General features: G+C 32.6%; 1 protein-coding gene across 3 annotated transcripts in view; it reads right to left on the reverse strand.

The window, feature by feature from the left end:
• The window catches only part of LOC142716411 (progonadoliberin-2), a 43,924-nt gene that overhangs the window by 16,620 nt on the left and 8,002 nt on the right, over positions 1 to 19,302 (reverse strand). The window lies entirely within an intron of this gene.

Consider the following 19,302-nt stretch of genomic DNA (forward strand, 5'->3'; position numbering starts at 1 on the left):
AAACCGCACCAAATAGTGCCGCAGGTTTGGTGCAGGGAAAAAAAGTTTAGACTTGCCCCGGCCGTAGTTTAGGTAACGCATCTCTCTCTTCTGAACGTAGCCCCGCCTCCTGGGATGACGCTGTAGACCATGTGACCTGCAGCAGTCACATGGGATGAAACGTCATGACAGGAGGCCGAGCTGCGCTAAGAATAGAGGATCGCGTCACCAGGACTACGGCCGGGGTAAGTCTAAACTTTTTTATAAATTTTAAAAAGTGCCTTTTTTTTTTTTCCTCATGTGTGATTTTTGCGGCAGAACCGCAGCATTTCCGCAACAGAGGAGCAGCGATTCCACAGAATACATTGACATGCTGCGGCTTAAAAAGCCAAAAGCCACACTGCAGGTCCATTTTTTTTGCAGCGTGTGGATGAGATTTGTTCTAATCTCATCCCCTCTGCTGCGACTGTAATACGCTGCGGATTATCCACAATAAAATGTGTTGCATAAAATCCGCAGTGTTCATGCCTAGTGTGTTCCTACCCTAAGGCCGGATTTACACAAGCGTGTGCTTTTTGCGAGCGAAAAAACGTGGCGTTTTGTGCATGCAAAAGGTCCATAACAGCTCCGTGTGGCAGCAGCGTATGATGCGTGATTTTCGCGCAGCCGCCATCATTATGACACTCTGTTTGTAGCACGCGGTGCTTTTCTGTTTTCATTCATAGTTTATACGGCTGCGGAAGTGCTGGGAGTGATTTTCACCCACCCATTGACTTCAATGGGTGCGTGATGCGCGAACAATGCACAAATATCGGACATGTCGTGAGTTTTACGCAGCGGACACACGGACACACGCTGCGTGAAAATCACTGACAGTCTGCACGGCCCCATAGAGTAACATAGGTCCGTGCGAGGCGCGTGAAAATCACGCACGTTGCACGGATGTATTACACGTTCATCTGAATAAGCCCTAACAATAAGGCCCAGTTCACAGAGTTTTTGGGCCTTGATATTGACTCGGACACTGCGTCAGAATCAGCACCAAAAAACTTCCAAAACCGCCTCCCATTGATGTAATCTGAAAACAATGGGAGCCAGTCGCGGAAAAAAGAAAAAGCAGCACGTCCTTTCTTGCCGCGGTTCCGCCTCTGACCTCCCATCGAAACCAATGGGAGGCAGAAAATGCATTTTTCGCTGCGTTTTCTGTCTGCTGTCCTCAATCGCCGCAGGCAAAAAACGCGGCAAGATAGTGTGGGCAGGTCAAAATCTGCCTCAAAATTCGGTGCGCGGTTCCAGGCGGGTGCGCATGCGCGGGAGTTTGCGGGTGCGCGTGATCGGTCGCACGGGCGGCGGTGTTTGACGGCCCCCATGCTACCCAGGGCCGCCATCAGGGGGGGTATTAGGGGTACTGATGTGAGAGGCCCGGCCAAACCTAATTGAAAGGGGGGCCCGCAGCTCATGACATTCTTTTGGTGAAAAAAACGGGCCCCATTGCAGGGGCCTGTTTTTTTTCTACCAAAGGCAAGTCGCGGCAGTTTGCCGGGCCCCCCTTTCAATTAGGTTTGGCCGGGCCTCTCACATCAGTACCCCTAATACCCCCCCTGATGGCGGCCCTGGGTACCATGATATAGTGCTGGACGGAGTACCGTTAACAGGCGGTGCCATGGTAGGGGGGCCCCGAAAATTTAGCTGTAGGGGGCCCTGAAATTCCTGATGGCGGCCCTGATAACAATACTACATTACTATAATACTACATTACTATAACACTACCTTACTATAACACTACATTACTATAACAATACTACATTACTATAACAATACTACATTACTATAATACTACATTACTATAATACTACATTACTATAACAATACTACATTACTATAACAATACTACATTACTATAATACTACATTACTATAATACTACATTACTATAACAATACTACATTACTATAACACTACATTACTATAATACTACATTACTATAACACTACATTACTATAATACTACATTACTATAACACTACATTACTATAACACTACATTACTATAACAATACTACATTACTATAACAATACTACATTACTATAACACTACATTACTATAATACTACATTACTATAACACTACATTACTATAACAATACTACATTACTATAACAATACTACATTACTATAATACTACATTACTATAACAATACTACATTACTATAACAATACTACATTACTATAAGGGCATGACCACACGTGGCGGATTTCCTCCGCAACTGTCCGCATCAATGCCGCACAGAATCTGCGTTGCAGATTCTGCTGCGGATCTGCACAAAATGTGCAGTAAATTGATGCGGACTAGCTGCTGCGGACTGCGGGAAAAGTGCTTCCCTTCTCCCTATCAGTGCAGGATAGAGAGAAGGGACAGCACTTTCCCTAGTGAAAGTAAACGAATTTCATACTTACCGGCCGTTGTCTTGGTGACGCGTCCCTCTTTCGGCATCCAGCCCGACCTCCCTGGATGACGCGGCAGTCCATGTGACCGCTGCAGCCTGTGCTTGGCCTGTGATTGGCTGCAGCCGTCACTTAGACTGAAACGTCATCCTGGGAGGCCGGACTGGAGACAGAAGCAGGGAGTTCTCGGTAAGTATGAACTTCATTTTTTTTTACAGGTTGCTGTATATTGTGATCGGTAGTCACTGTCCCGGGTGCAGAAACAGTTACTGCCGATCGCTTAACTCTTTCAGCACCCTGGACAGTGACTATTTACTGACGTCTCCTAGCAACGCTCCCGTCATTACGGGAGCCCCATTGACTTCCTCAGTCTGGCTGTAGACCTAGAAATACATAGGTCCAGCCAGAATGAAGAAATGTCATGGCAAAAAAGCAAGACGCATAAGCAGCACACATAACATGTGCATGACAGCTGCGGACTTCATTGCGGAACTTAGAATCTCCATTGAAGTCAATGGAGAAATTCCGCCATGAGTCCGCCACTGCTCCGCAACAGACAGAGCATGCTGCGGACACCAAATTCCGCTCCGCAGCCTATGCTCCGCAGCGGAATTTTACGCCTCGTCTAAACGAACACTACTAAATTAAAGTGTAAGTCAATGCAGAAACGGCTCCGCTGCGGATTAACGCTGCGGAGTGTCCGCAGCGGAATTTAAGTGAAATTCCACCACGTGTGAACCCAGCCTAACACTACATTACATTACTATAATACTACATTACTATAATACTACATTACTAGAACACTACATTACTATAACACTACATTACTATAATACTACATTACTATACCAATACTACATTACTATAATACTACATTACTATAACACTACATTACTAGAATACTACATTACTATAACAATACATTAGTATAATACTACATTACTATAACACTACATTACTATAATACTACATTACTATACCAATACTACATTACTATAATAATACTACATTACTATATTAATACTACATTACTATAATGATACTGCACTACTATAATACTACATTACTATAATTCTACATTACTATAACAATACTACATTACTATAATACTACATTACTATAATACTACATTACTATAATAATACTCCATTACTATAACAATACTACATTACTATAATACTACATTACTATAACAATACTACATTCCTATAATACTACATTCCTATAATACTACATTACTATAATACTCCATTACTATAACAATACTACATTACTATAATACTACATTACTATAACAATACTACATTCCTATAATACTACATTCCTATAATACTACATTACTATAATACTACATTACTATAACAATACTACATTACTATAATACTACATTACTATAACAATACTACATTACTATAATACTACATTACTATAACAATACTACACTATTACAACAATACTACATTACTATAATACTACATTACTATAATAACACTACATTACTATAACAACACTACATTACTATAACAATACTTCATTACAATAATACTACATTACTATAACACTACATTACTATAACACTACATTACTATAATACTACATTACTATAACAATACATTACTATAATACTACATTACTATAACAATACTACATTACTATAATACTACATTACTATAACAATACTACATTCCTATAATACTACATTCCTATAATACTACATTACTATAATACTACATTACTATAACAATACTACATTACTATAATACTACATTACTATAACAATACTACATTACTATAATACTACATTACTATAACAATACTACACTATTACAACAATACTACATTACTATAATACTACATTACTATAATAACACTACATTACTATAACAACACTACATTACTATAACAATACTTCATTACAATAATACTACATTACTATAACACTACATTACTATAACACTACATTACTATAATACTACATTACTATAACACTACATTACTATAATACTACATTACTATAACAATTCTACATTACTATAATACTACATTACTATAACAATACTACATTACTATAATACTACATTACTATAACAATACTACATTACTATAACAATACTACATTACTATAATACTACATTACTATAAAAATACTACATTACTATAACAATACTACATTACTATAACAATTCTACATTACTATCATAATACTACATTACTATAACAATACTACATTACTATAACAATACTACATTACTATAACAATACTACATTACTATCATAATACTACATTACTATAATACTACATTACTATAACAATATTACATTACTATAACAATTCTACATTACTATAATACTACATTACTATAATACTACATTACTATAACAATACTACATTACTATAACAAAACTATATTACTATAACAATACTACGTTACTATAATACTACATTACTATAATAATACTACATTACTATAATACTACATCACTATAAAAATACTACATTACTATAATAATACTACATTACTATAATACTACATTACTATAACAATACTACATTACTATAACAATTCTACATTACTATCATAATACTACATTACTATAACAATACTACATTACTATAACAATACTACATTACTATCATAATACTACATTACTATAATACTACATTACTATAACAATATTACATTACTATAACAATACTACATTACTATAATACTACATTACTATAACAATACTACATTACTATAATACTACATTACTATAACAATACTACATTACTATAATACTACATTACTATAACAAAACTATATTACTATAACAATACTACGTTACTATAATACTACATTACTATAATAATACTACATTACTATAATACTACATCACTATAAAAATACTGCATTACTATAACAATACTACATTACTATAATACTACATTACTATAAAAATACTACATTACTATAATACTACATTACTATAACAATACTACATTACTATCATAATACTACATTACTATAACAATACTACATTACTATAATAATATTACATTACTATAACAATTCTACATTACTATAACAAACAGAAAAAATGGGACATAAATATCAAAACCACAAAAAATATTTCTTACTACGTATACTACACTTTTTTTCAGGACGCAGCCGGGTCTTATATGCTGGGAGGGCATGATGTGCTGGCGTTTGGTTTGGAATGCAGAGCAGCCCGCTTTAGCTAACACTAGCGGCGTTACAAATAGGCTGTTATTCGGCAAGATACGCCATGCCTGACGACCAGCACATTATCCCTCCACGTATTACACTTAGTACTGACACCCCATGTACTATTCACAGCACTGACCCCTATTCATCACATTTATTTTATTTATTTTTTACATTATTACACAGTTCTGACACTTTCATACATACATATTTATTTTTTACCATCCATTCACACCCTAGCACTACACTGACACACATTTATCGCACACCTTTGAGCACTTAGTCCGCCACTCCCCTCAAGACTAGTGGGAGGGGCTATCACTATTTAATGCACACTCCTTCTGCAGCATTCTTTGACCCGTCTGCGTCCTGATGGGAACGGGTTTTCACCCACCCACCTACCTAGTGAGTATGGCCTTTTTTGTGGTTTTATTACTATAACAATACTACATTACTATAACAATACTACATTACTATAACAATACTACATTACTATAATACTACATTACTATAATACTACATTACTATAAGGCTGGGTTCACACGTGGCGGAATTTCACTTAAATTCCGCTGCGGACACTGCGCAGCGTTAATCCGCAGCGGAGCCGTTTCTGCATTGACTTCCACTTCTATTTAGAAGTGTTCGTTTAGACGATGCGTAACATTCCGCTGCGGAGCATAGGCTGCGGTGCGGAATTTGGTGTCCGCAGCATGCTCTGTCTGTTGCGGAGCAGTGGCGGACTGGTTGCGGACTCATGGCGGAATTTCTCCATTGACTTCAATGGAGATTCTAAGTTCCGCAATGAAGTCCGCAGCTGTCATGCACATGTTATGTGTGCTGCGGATGCGTCTTGCTTTTTTGCCATGACATTTCTTCATTCTGGCTGGACCTATGTATTTCTAGGTCTACAGCCAGACTGAGGAAGTCAATGGGGCTCCCGTAATGACGGGAGCGTTGCTAGGAGACGTCTGTAAATAGTCACTGTCCAGGGTGCTGAAAGAGTTAAGCGATCGGCAGTAACTGTTTCTGCACCCGGGACAGTGACTACCGATCACAATATAGAGCAACCTGTCAAAAAAATAGAAGTTCATACTTACCGAGAACTCCCTGCTTCTGTCTCCAGTCCGGCCTCCCAGGGGCCTCCCAGGATGACGTTTCAGTCTAAGTGACGGCTGCAGCCAATCACAGGCCAAGCACAGGCTGCAGCGGTCACATGGACTGCCGCGTCATCCAGGGAGGTCGGGCTGGATGCCGAAAGAGGGACGCGTCACCAAGACAACGGCCGGTAAGTATGAAATTAGTTTACTTTCACTAGGGAAAGTGCTGTCCCTTCTCTCTATCCTGCACTGATAGGGAGAAGGGAAGTACTTTTCCCGCAGTCCGCAGCAGCTAGTCCGCATCAATTTACTGCACATTTTGTGCAGATCCGCAGCAGAATATGCAACGCAGATTCTGTGCGGCATTGATGCGGACAGTTGCGGAGGAAATCCGCCACGTGTGGTCATGCCCGAACACTACATTACTATAACAATACTACATTACTATAATACTACATTACTATAACAATTCTACATTACTATAATACTACATTACTATAATAATACTACATTACTATAACAATACTACATTACTATAATACTACATTACTATAACAATACTACATTACTATAATACTACATTACTATAACAATTCTACATTACTATAACAATACTACATTACTATAACAATACTACATTACTATAACAATACTACATTACTATAATACTACATTACTATAATACTACATTACTATAACAATACTACATTACTATAATACTACATTACTATAACAATTCTACATTACTATAATACTACATTACTATAACACTACATTACTATAACAATACTACATTACTATAACAATACTACATTACTATAACACTACATTACTATAATACTACATTACTATAACAAAACTATATTACTATAACAATACTACATTACTATAATACTACATTACTATAAAAATACTACATTACTATAACAATACTACATTACTATAATACTACATTACTATAACAATACTACATTACTATAACAATACTACATTACTATAACACTACATTACTATAACAAAACTACATTACTATAACAATACTACATTACTATAATACTACATTACTATAAAAATACTACATTACTATAACAATACTACATTACTATCATAATACTACGTTACTATAATACTACATTACTATAACAATACTACATTACTATAACAATACTACATTACTATAACAATACTACATTACTATAACAATACTACATTACTATAACAATACTACATTACTATAATACTACATTACTATAATACTACATTACTATAACAAAACTACATTACTATAATACTACATTACTATAAAAATACTACATTACTATAATACTACATTACTATAACAATACTACATTACTATCATAATACTACGTTACTATAATACTACATTACTATAATACTACATTACTATAACAATACTACATTACTATAACAATACTACATTACTATAACAATACTACATTACTATAATAACACTACATTACTATAATACTACATTACTATAACAATACTACATTACTATAACACTACATTACATTACTATAATACTACATTACTATAACAAAACTATATTACTATAACACTACATTACTATAACACTACATTACTATAATACTACATTACTATAATACTACGTTACTATAATACTACATTACTATAACAATACTACATTACTATAACAATACTACATTACTATAACACTACATTACTATAATACTACGTTACTATAATACTACATTACTATAACACTACTACATTACTATAATACTACATTACTATAACAATACTACATTACTATAACAATACTACATTACTATAATACTACATTACTATAAAAATACTACATTACTATAACAATACTACATTACTATCATAATACTACGTTACTATAATACTACATTACTATAACAATACTACATTACTATAACACTACTACATTACTATAATACTACATTACTATAACAATACTACATTACTATAATACTACATTACTATAATACTACATTACTATAACAAAACTACATTACTATAAAAATACTACATTACTATAATACTACATTACTATAACAATACTACATTACTATCATAATACTACGTTACTATAATACTACATTACTATAACAATACTACATTACTATAACAATACTACATTACATGCTCCCCCTTATAAACGAAATGGAAAAAAAAATAAGAATATGGAACGAATTGCCAATATCAAAAGCCGATAAAATTGTCTTGATTAAAACAGTTCTAATCCCCAAACTTTTATGTGTTTTTCGGGTTACCCCGGTATGGATACAAGATAAATATTTTAAGAAAATCATAACTATCTTTAATAACCTGATTTGGGGAAGGAAGAGAGTTCGGATTAAGCTAGACTACTTATGTCCTTCAAGAGAACGAGGAGGACTAGCATTTCCAGATATTCGAGTATATTACTTAGCAGCACAATTACAATACATACAAGAGTGGGATCAGGCCGAGTTCTTACAATGGTTGATCACTAACATTAAAGGCCGTTTTTCAGATATTTATGAGGTGTTAGAATCTGGTCAATTAAAATCTGGAGTTATGGAAAACGTGTTGACGGCACAACTCCTGCATGAATGCTGGAATAGTTTAAGAAATATGACTGGTCGAAATGGTTTTTTATCCTTTTCCCCGTTATGGCACAATCTTAATATAGAAGAATGTAAGGCTATCCCAGAGTTACCATTGTTAAAACATAGAGGGATTTGATATGTACTAGATATAATGGAAGAAGGAAAAATCAAAACATGGGAAAAATTATCAGTTGATTTTGACTTGATGGAGAAGGAAAGATTCTCCTATATCCAATTAAAGCACGCATTTGATAAATTTAAAGATGGCAATCCTCTCAATAAAGACCATATGGATGACTATTACAAAAAACTGAGAAAATACAAATGTGAAAAAAAACCTCTCTCCAGGTTGTATAAATCCCTGATGGAAATAAAGTCAAGGAAAATAAAATTTAATTGTGTTATAAAATGGGAGAAGTAATTGAATAACGATTGTGTTCTTGATTGGAACATAATATTTCAAAATATTTCTAAAGTATCGATAAGCATGAACCTTCAGCTTATTCAGTTCAATTTGATACATAGGCTTTACTATACGCCAGCCCTTCTGAGTAAGTTCTCTATTAACAAAGCTTCTGACTGCCCCAGATGTGGTGCAGCGGAAGCAAACTATTTGCACATGTTATGGAATTGTATTAAGATTGCTGACTACTGGGATAGGATTTTTCAAAACATTTTGGAAAAAATAGATCCGGATATAGTGTTTCAACCTCAACTGCTATTGCTGGGTGATGATTCCAAATTAAATATTTCTAAGGAAAAAAAATGTGGATTAATAAAACTATTATTTATTGCAAAATTACTAATAGTTAGAAAGTGGATATCTAGCTCCCCACCGGAGGTTAATGCTTGGGTAAATAATGTGAAAATTATCATGAAATATGAGAAAATCTATAATCAAGGCAAACACTGCAAAACCTATTGGGGGGAGTGGTAAGAATTTTTGTTTTGTTTTTTCTTTTACCAAGATCGGTCTTGAGAGGGTGGGGGCTGGGAGTAGGGGGAAAATGTAAAAATGTGTATAATTGTATTTTCTTTATTCCTTACTTGTATGGAATTTTATATTGTATTGAATAAAAAAAACCAATAAAAAAACAAAACAATACTACATTACTATAATACTACACTACTATAATACTACATTACTATAACACTACATTACTATAATACTACATTACTATAACAATACTACATTACTATAATACTGCATTACTATAATACTACATTACTATAATACTACATTACTATAATACTACATTACTATAACACTACATTACTATAACAATATTACATTACTATACTAATACTACATTACATTACTATAACAATACTACATTACTATAATACTACATTACTATAACACTACATTACTATAACAATACTACATTACTATAATACTACATTACTATAATAATACTACATTACTATAATACAACATTACTATAATACTACATTACTATAACAATACTACATTACTATAATACTACATTACTATAATACTACATTACTATAACAATACTACATTACTATAATACTACATTACTATAATAATACTACATTACTATAATACAACATTACTATAATACTACATTACTATAATACTACATTACTATAATACTACATTACTATAATACTACATTACTATAATACTACATTACTATAACACTACATTACTATAATACTACACTACTATAATACTACATTACTATAACACTACTACATTACTATAATACTACATTACTATAACAATACTACATTACTATAATACTACATTACTATAACAATTCTACATTACTATAATACTACATTACTATAATACTACATTACTATAACAATACTACATTACTATAATAATACTACATTACTATAACACTACATTACTATAATACTACATTACTATAACAATACTACATTACTATAACAATACTACATTACTATAATAATACTACATTACTATAACACTACATTACTATAACACTACATTACTATAACAATATTACATTACTATAATACTACATTACTATAACAATACTATAATACTACATTACTATAACAAAACTATATTACTATAATACTACGTTACTATAATACTACATTACTATAACAAAACTATATTACTATAATACTACGTTACTATAATACTACATTACTATAACAATTCTACATTACTATAATACTACATTACATTACTATAATACTACATTACTATAATAATACTACATTGCTATAATACTACATCACTATAATAATACAACATTACTATAACACTACTACATTACTATAATTCTACATTACTATAACAATACTACATTACTATAACAATACTACATTACTATAATACTACATTACTATAACACTACATTACTATAACAATACTACATTACTATAATACTACGTTACTATAATACTACGTTACTATAATAATACTACATTACTATAATACTGCATTACTATAACAATACTACATTACTATAATACTACATTACTATAACACTACATTACTATAATACTACATTACTATAACAATACTACATTACTATAACAATACTACATTACTATAACAATACTACATTACTATAATACTACTACATTACTATAATACTACTACATTACTATAATACTACATTACTATAATACTACATTACTATAACAATACTACATTACTATAATACTACATTACTATAACAATACTACATTACTATAATACTACATTACTATAACAATACTACATTACTATAATACTACATTACTATAATACTACATTACTATAATACTACATTACTATAATAATACTACATTACTATAACAATACTACATTACTATAACACTACATTACTATAATACTACATTACTATAATAATACATTACTATAACAATACTACATTACTATAACAATACTACATTACTATAACAATACTACATTACTATAATACTACATTACTATAACAATACTACATTACTATAACAATACTACATTACTATAACAATACTACATCACTATAATACTACATTACTATAACAATACTACATTACTATAACAATACTACATTACTATAACAATACTACATTACTATAACAATACTACATCACTATAATAATACTACATTACTATAACAATACTACATTACTATAACAATACTACATTACTATAACAATACTACATTACTATAACAATACTACATTACTATAACAATACTACATTACTATAATACTACATTACTATAATAATACTACATTACTATAATACTACATTACTATAACAATACTACATTACTATAATACTACATTACTATAATAATACATTACTATAACAATTCTACATTACTAAAACAATACTACATTACTATAATAATACTACATTACTATAAGGGCATGACCACACGTGGCGGATTTCCTCCGCAACTGTCCGCATCAATGCCGCACAGAATCTGCGTTGCAGATTCTGCTGCGGATCTGCACAAAATGTGCAGTAAATTGATGCGGACTAGCTGCTGCGGACTGCGGTAAAAGTACTTCCCTTCTCCCTATTCAGTGCAGGATAGAGAGAAGGGACAGCACTTTCCCTTGTGAAAGTCAAAGAAATTCATACTTACGCCCGTTATCTTGGTGACGCGTCCCTCCTTCGGCATCCAGCCCGATCTCCCTGGATGACGCGCCAGTCCATGTGACCGCTGCAGTCTGTTATTAGCCTGTGATTGGCTGCAGCCGTCACTTAGACTGAAACGTCATCCTGGGAGGCCGGACTGGAGACAGAAGCAGGGAGTTCTCGGTAAGTATAAACTTCATTTTTTTTTACAGATACATGTATATTGGGATCGGTAGTCACTGTCCCGGGTGCAGAAACAGTTACTGCCGATCGCTTAACTCTTTCAGCACCCTGGACAGTGACTATTTACTGACGTCTCCTAGCAACGCTCCCGTCATTACGGGAGCCCCATTGACTTCCTCAGTCTGGCTGTAGACCTAGAAATACATAGGTCCAGCCAGAATGAAGAAATGTCAAGTTAAAAAAGCAAGACGGATCCGCAGCACACATAACATGTGCATGACAGCTGCGGACTTCATTGCGGAAATTAGAATCTCCATTGAAGTCAATGGAGAAATTCCGCCATGAGTCCGCCACTGCTCCGCAACAGACAGAGCATGCTGCGGACACCAAATTCCGCTCCGCAGCCTATGCTCCGCAGCGGAATTTTACGCCTCGTCTAAACGAACACTGCTAAATTAAAGTGTAAGTCAATGGACAAACGGCTCCGCTGCGGATTAACGCTGCGGAGTGTCCGCAGCGGAATTTAAGTGAAATTCCGCCACGTGTGAACCCAGCCTAATACTACATTACTATAACAATTCTACATTACTATAATACTACATTACTATAACAATACTACATTACTATAATACTACATTACTATAACAATACTGCATTACTATAATACTGCATTACTATAATACTACATTACTATAACAATACTACATTACTATAACAATACTACATTACTATAACAATACTACGTTACTATAATACTACATTACTATAATAATACTACATTACATTACTATAATACTACATTACTATAACAATACTGCATTACTATAATACTACATTACTATGACAATACTACATTACTATAATACTACATTACTATAATAATATGACATTACTATAATACTACATTACTATAATACTACATTCCTATAACAATACTACATTACTATAATACTACATTACTATAACAATACTACATTACTATAATACTACATTACTATAACAATACTACATTACTATAATACTACATTACTATAACACTACATTACTATAATACTACATTACTATAACACTACATTACCATAATAATACTACATTACTATAACAATACTACATTACTATAATAATACTACATTACTATAATACTACATTACTATAACAATTCTACATTACTATAACAATACTACATTACTATAATACTACATTACTATAACACTACATTACTATAACAATACTACATTACTATAACAATTCTACATTACTATAACAATTCTACATTACTATAACAATTCTACATTACTATAATACTACATTACTATAACAATACTACATTACTATAACAATTCTACATTACTATAACAATTCTACATTACTATAACAATACTACATTACTATAATACTACATTACTATAACAATACTACATTACTACAACAATTCTACATTACTATAATACTCCATTACTATAACAATACTACATTACTATAATACTACATTACTATAATACTACATTACTATAACACTACTACATTACTATAATACTACATTACTATAACAATTCTACATTACTATAACACTACATTACTATAACAATACTACATTACTATAATACTACATTACTATAATTCTACATTACTATAACAATACTACATTACTATAATACTACATTACTATAACAATACTACATTACTATAACAAAACTACATTACTATAATACTACATTACTATAATACTACATTACTATAACACTACATTACTATAACACTACATTACTATAACACTACATTACTATAATACTACATTACTATAACAATACTGCATTACTATAATACTACATTACTATAATACTACATTACTATAACAATGCTACATTACTATAACAATACTACATTACTATAACAATACTACATTACTATAACAATACTACATTACTATAATAATACTACATTACTACAAAAAGACTACATTACTATAATAATACTACATTACTATAACAATACTACATTACTATAATAATACTACATTACTATAATAATACTACTTTACTATAACACTACATTACTATAATACTACACTACTATAACAATACTACATTACTATAATACTACATTACTATAATACTACATTACTATAACAATAATACATTACTATAATACTACATTACTATAACAATACTGCATTACTATAATACTACATTACTATAACAATACTACATTACTATAACAATACTACATTACTATAATAATACTACATTACTACAAAAAGACTACATTACTATAATAACACTACATTACTATAACAATACTACATTACTAGAATAATACTACATTACTATAATAATACTACATTACTATAATACTACATTACTATAACAAAACTACATTACTATAATACTACATTACTATAACAATGTTACATTACTATAATACTACATTACTATAATACTACATTACTAATACTATATTACTATAACAATACTACATTATTATAACAAAACAACTTTACTATAATACTACATTACTATAATACTACATTACTATAATAACACTACATTACTTTACTACTACATTACTATAATAATACTACATTACTATAATACTACATTACTATAACAATACTATATTACCATAATACTACTACATTACTATAACAATGCTACATTACTATAATACTACATTACTATAATACTACATTACTATAACACTACATTACTATAATAATACTACATTACTATAATACTACATTACTATAACAATGTTACATTACTATAATACTACATTACTATAATAATACTACATTACTAATACTATATTACTATAACAATACTACATTATTATAACAAAACAACATTACTATAATACTACATTACTATAATAATACTACATTACTATAATAACACTACATTACTTTACTACTACATTACTATAATAATACTACATTACTATAATACTACATTACTATAACAATACTATATTACCATAATACTACTACATTACTATAACAATGCTACATTACTATAATACTACATTACTATAACACTACATTACTATAACAATACTACATTACTATAATACTACATTACTATAACACTACATTACTATAACAATGCTACATTACTATAATACTACATTACTATAATACTACAATACTATAACAATACTACATTACTATAATACTACATTACTATAATACTACATTACTATAATACTACATTTCTATAATACTACATTACTATAACAATACTATATTACTATAATACTACATTACTATAATACTACATTACTATACTACATTACTATAACAATACTACATTACTATAATACTACATTACTATAATACTACATTACTATAATACTACATTACTATAATAATACTACATTACTATAACAATACTACATTACTATAATACTACATTACTATAATAACACTACATTACTTTACTACTACATTACTATAATAATACTACATTACTATAACAATACTATATTACCATAATACTACTACATTACTATAACAATGCTACATTACTATAATACTACATTACTATAACAATGCTACATTACTATAATAACACTACATTACTATAATACTACATTACTATAATAATACTACATTTCTATAATAATACTACATTACTACATTACTATAATACTACATTACTATAACAGTACTACATTACTATAATACTCCATTACTATAACAATACTACATTACTATAACAATACTACATTACTATAATAATACTACACTACTATAATAATACCACATTAGTCTGTATATAGTAGAGTACGGGTCACAGTCTGTATATAGTAGAGTATGAGTCATAGTCTGTATATGGTAGAGTATGTAGTGAATAATCAAACAAATAAATTTCTATATAGCCTCAGATTGTGGAGTGTTTCATGGAGCTGCGATTAGGTAACGAGTGGAGATTCTTTCACCTTCTCACATTCTAATGCCTTTATGAACTTTGAAAATCACTTCATTTCAGTCATATTCAGCATGCAAAGCAATCAGAACCAAACAAATTGTAACCATGTCTGTGGATGGGATTGTACAATTATTCTTTCATCTCTTTATAAGTAAAATACAATCATATATCGGTCATCCCACCAAAATCTATACCAAGGCATTGTTCATACCTGAACCCTCAAGGGTAATAGTCACTATTAAACACGTTTACATACAGATATAGTCTACATAAAAGGTTACATCCTGTATCATACTTCAGAGCTGCACTCACTATTCTGCTGGTGGAGTCACTGTGTACATACATTACTGATCCTGAGTTACATCCTGTATTATACTTCAGAGCTGCACTCACTATTCTGCTGGTGGAGTCACTGTGTACATACATTACATTACTTATCCTGTACTGATCCTGATTTACATCCTGTATTACACTCCAGAGCTGCACTCACTATTCTGCTGGTGGAGTCACTGTGTGCATACATTACATTACTTATCCTGTACTGATCCTGAGTTACATCCTGCATTATACTCCAGTGTTGCACTCACTATTCTGCTGGTGGAGTCACTGTGTACATACATTACATTACTTATCCTGTACTGATCCTGAGTTACATCCTGTATTAGGGCGGGTTCACACATAGCGGAATTTCACTTAAATTCCGCTGCGGACACTCCGCAGCGTTAATCCGCAGCGGAGCCGTTTCTCCATTGACTTTCACTTTAAATTAGCAGTGTTCGTTTACACGATGCGTACAATTCCGCTGCGGAGCATAGGCTGCGGAGCGGAATTTGGTGTCCGCAGCATGCTCTGTCTGTTGCGGAGCAGTGGCGGACTCATGGCGGAATGTCTCCATTGACTTCAATGGAGATTCAAAGTTCCGCAATGAAGTCCGCAGCTGTCATGCACATGTCATGTGTGCTGCGGATACGTCTTGCTTTTTTAACTTGACATTTCTTCATTCTGGCTGGACCTATGTATTTCTAGGTCTACAGCCAGACTGAGGAAGTCAATGGGGCTCCCGTAATGACGGGAGCGTTGCTAGGAGACGTCTGTAAATAGTCACTGTCCAGGGTGCTGAAAGAGTTAAGCGATCGGCAGTAACTGTTTCTGCACCCGGGACAGTGACTACCGATCCCAATATACATGTATCTGTAAAAAAACATATAAGTTCATACTTACCGAGAACTCCCTGCGTCTGTCTCCAGTCCGGCCTCCCAGGATGACGTTTCAGTGTAAGTGACGGCTGCAGCCAATCACAGGCAAAGCACAGGCTGCAGCGGTCACATGGACTGGCGCGTCATCCAGGGAGGTCGGGCTGGATGCCGAAAGAGGGACGCGTCACCAAGACAACGGCCGGTAAGTATGAAAATCGTTTCCTTTCACTAGGGAAAGTGCTGTCCCTTCTCTCTATCCTGCACTGAATAGGGAGAAGAGAAGCACTTTTCCTGCAGTCCGCAGCGGCCAGTCCGCATCAATTTTCTGCACATTTTGTGCAGATCCGCTGCAGAATCTGCAACGCAGATTCTGTGCGGCATTGATGCGGACAGTTGCGGAGGAATTCCGCCATGTGTGGTCATGCCCTTACACTCCAGAGCTGCACTCACTATTCTGCTGGTGGAGTCACTGTGTGCATACATTACATTACTTATCCTGTACTGATCCTGAATTACATCCTGTATTATACTCCAGAGCTGCACTCACTATTCTGCTGGTGGAGACACTGTGTACATACGTTATATTACTTATCCTGTACTGATCCTGAGTTACAGCCTGTATTATACTCCAGAGCTGCACTCACTATTCTGCTGGTGGAGTCACTGTGTACATACATTACATTACTTATCCTGTACTGATCCTGAGTTACATCCTGCATTATACTCCAGAGCTGCACTCACTATTCTGCTGGTGGAGTCACTGTGTACATACATTACATTACTTATCTTGTACTGATCCTGAGTTACATCCTGTATTATACTCCAGAGCTGCACTCACTATTCTGCTGGTGGAGTCACTGTGTACATACATTACATTACTTATCCTGTACTGATCCTAGATTACAGCCTGTATTATACTCCAGAGCTGCACTCACTATTCTGCTGGTGGAGTCACTGTGTACATACATTACATTACTTATCCTGTACTGATCCTAGATTACAGCCTGTATTATACTCCAGAGCTGCACTCACTATTCTGCTGGTGGAGTCACTGTGTACATACATTACATTACTTATCCTGTACT

This window comes from Rhinoderma darwinii, chromosome 1 (genome assembly GCF_050947455.1).
Source record: "Rhinoderma darwinii isolate aRhiDar2 chromosome 1, aRhiDar2.hap1, whole genome shotgun sequence".
Taxonomy (NCBI): Eukaryota; Metazoa; Chordata; class Amphibia; order Anura; family Rhinodermatidae; genus Rhinoderma; species Rhinoderma darwinii.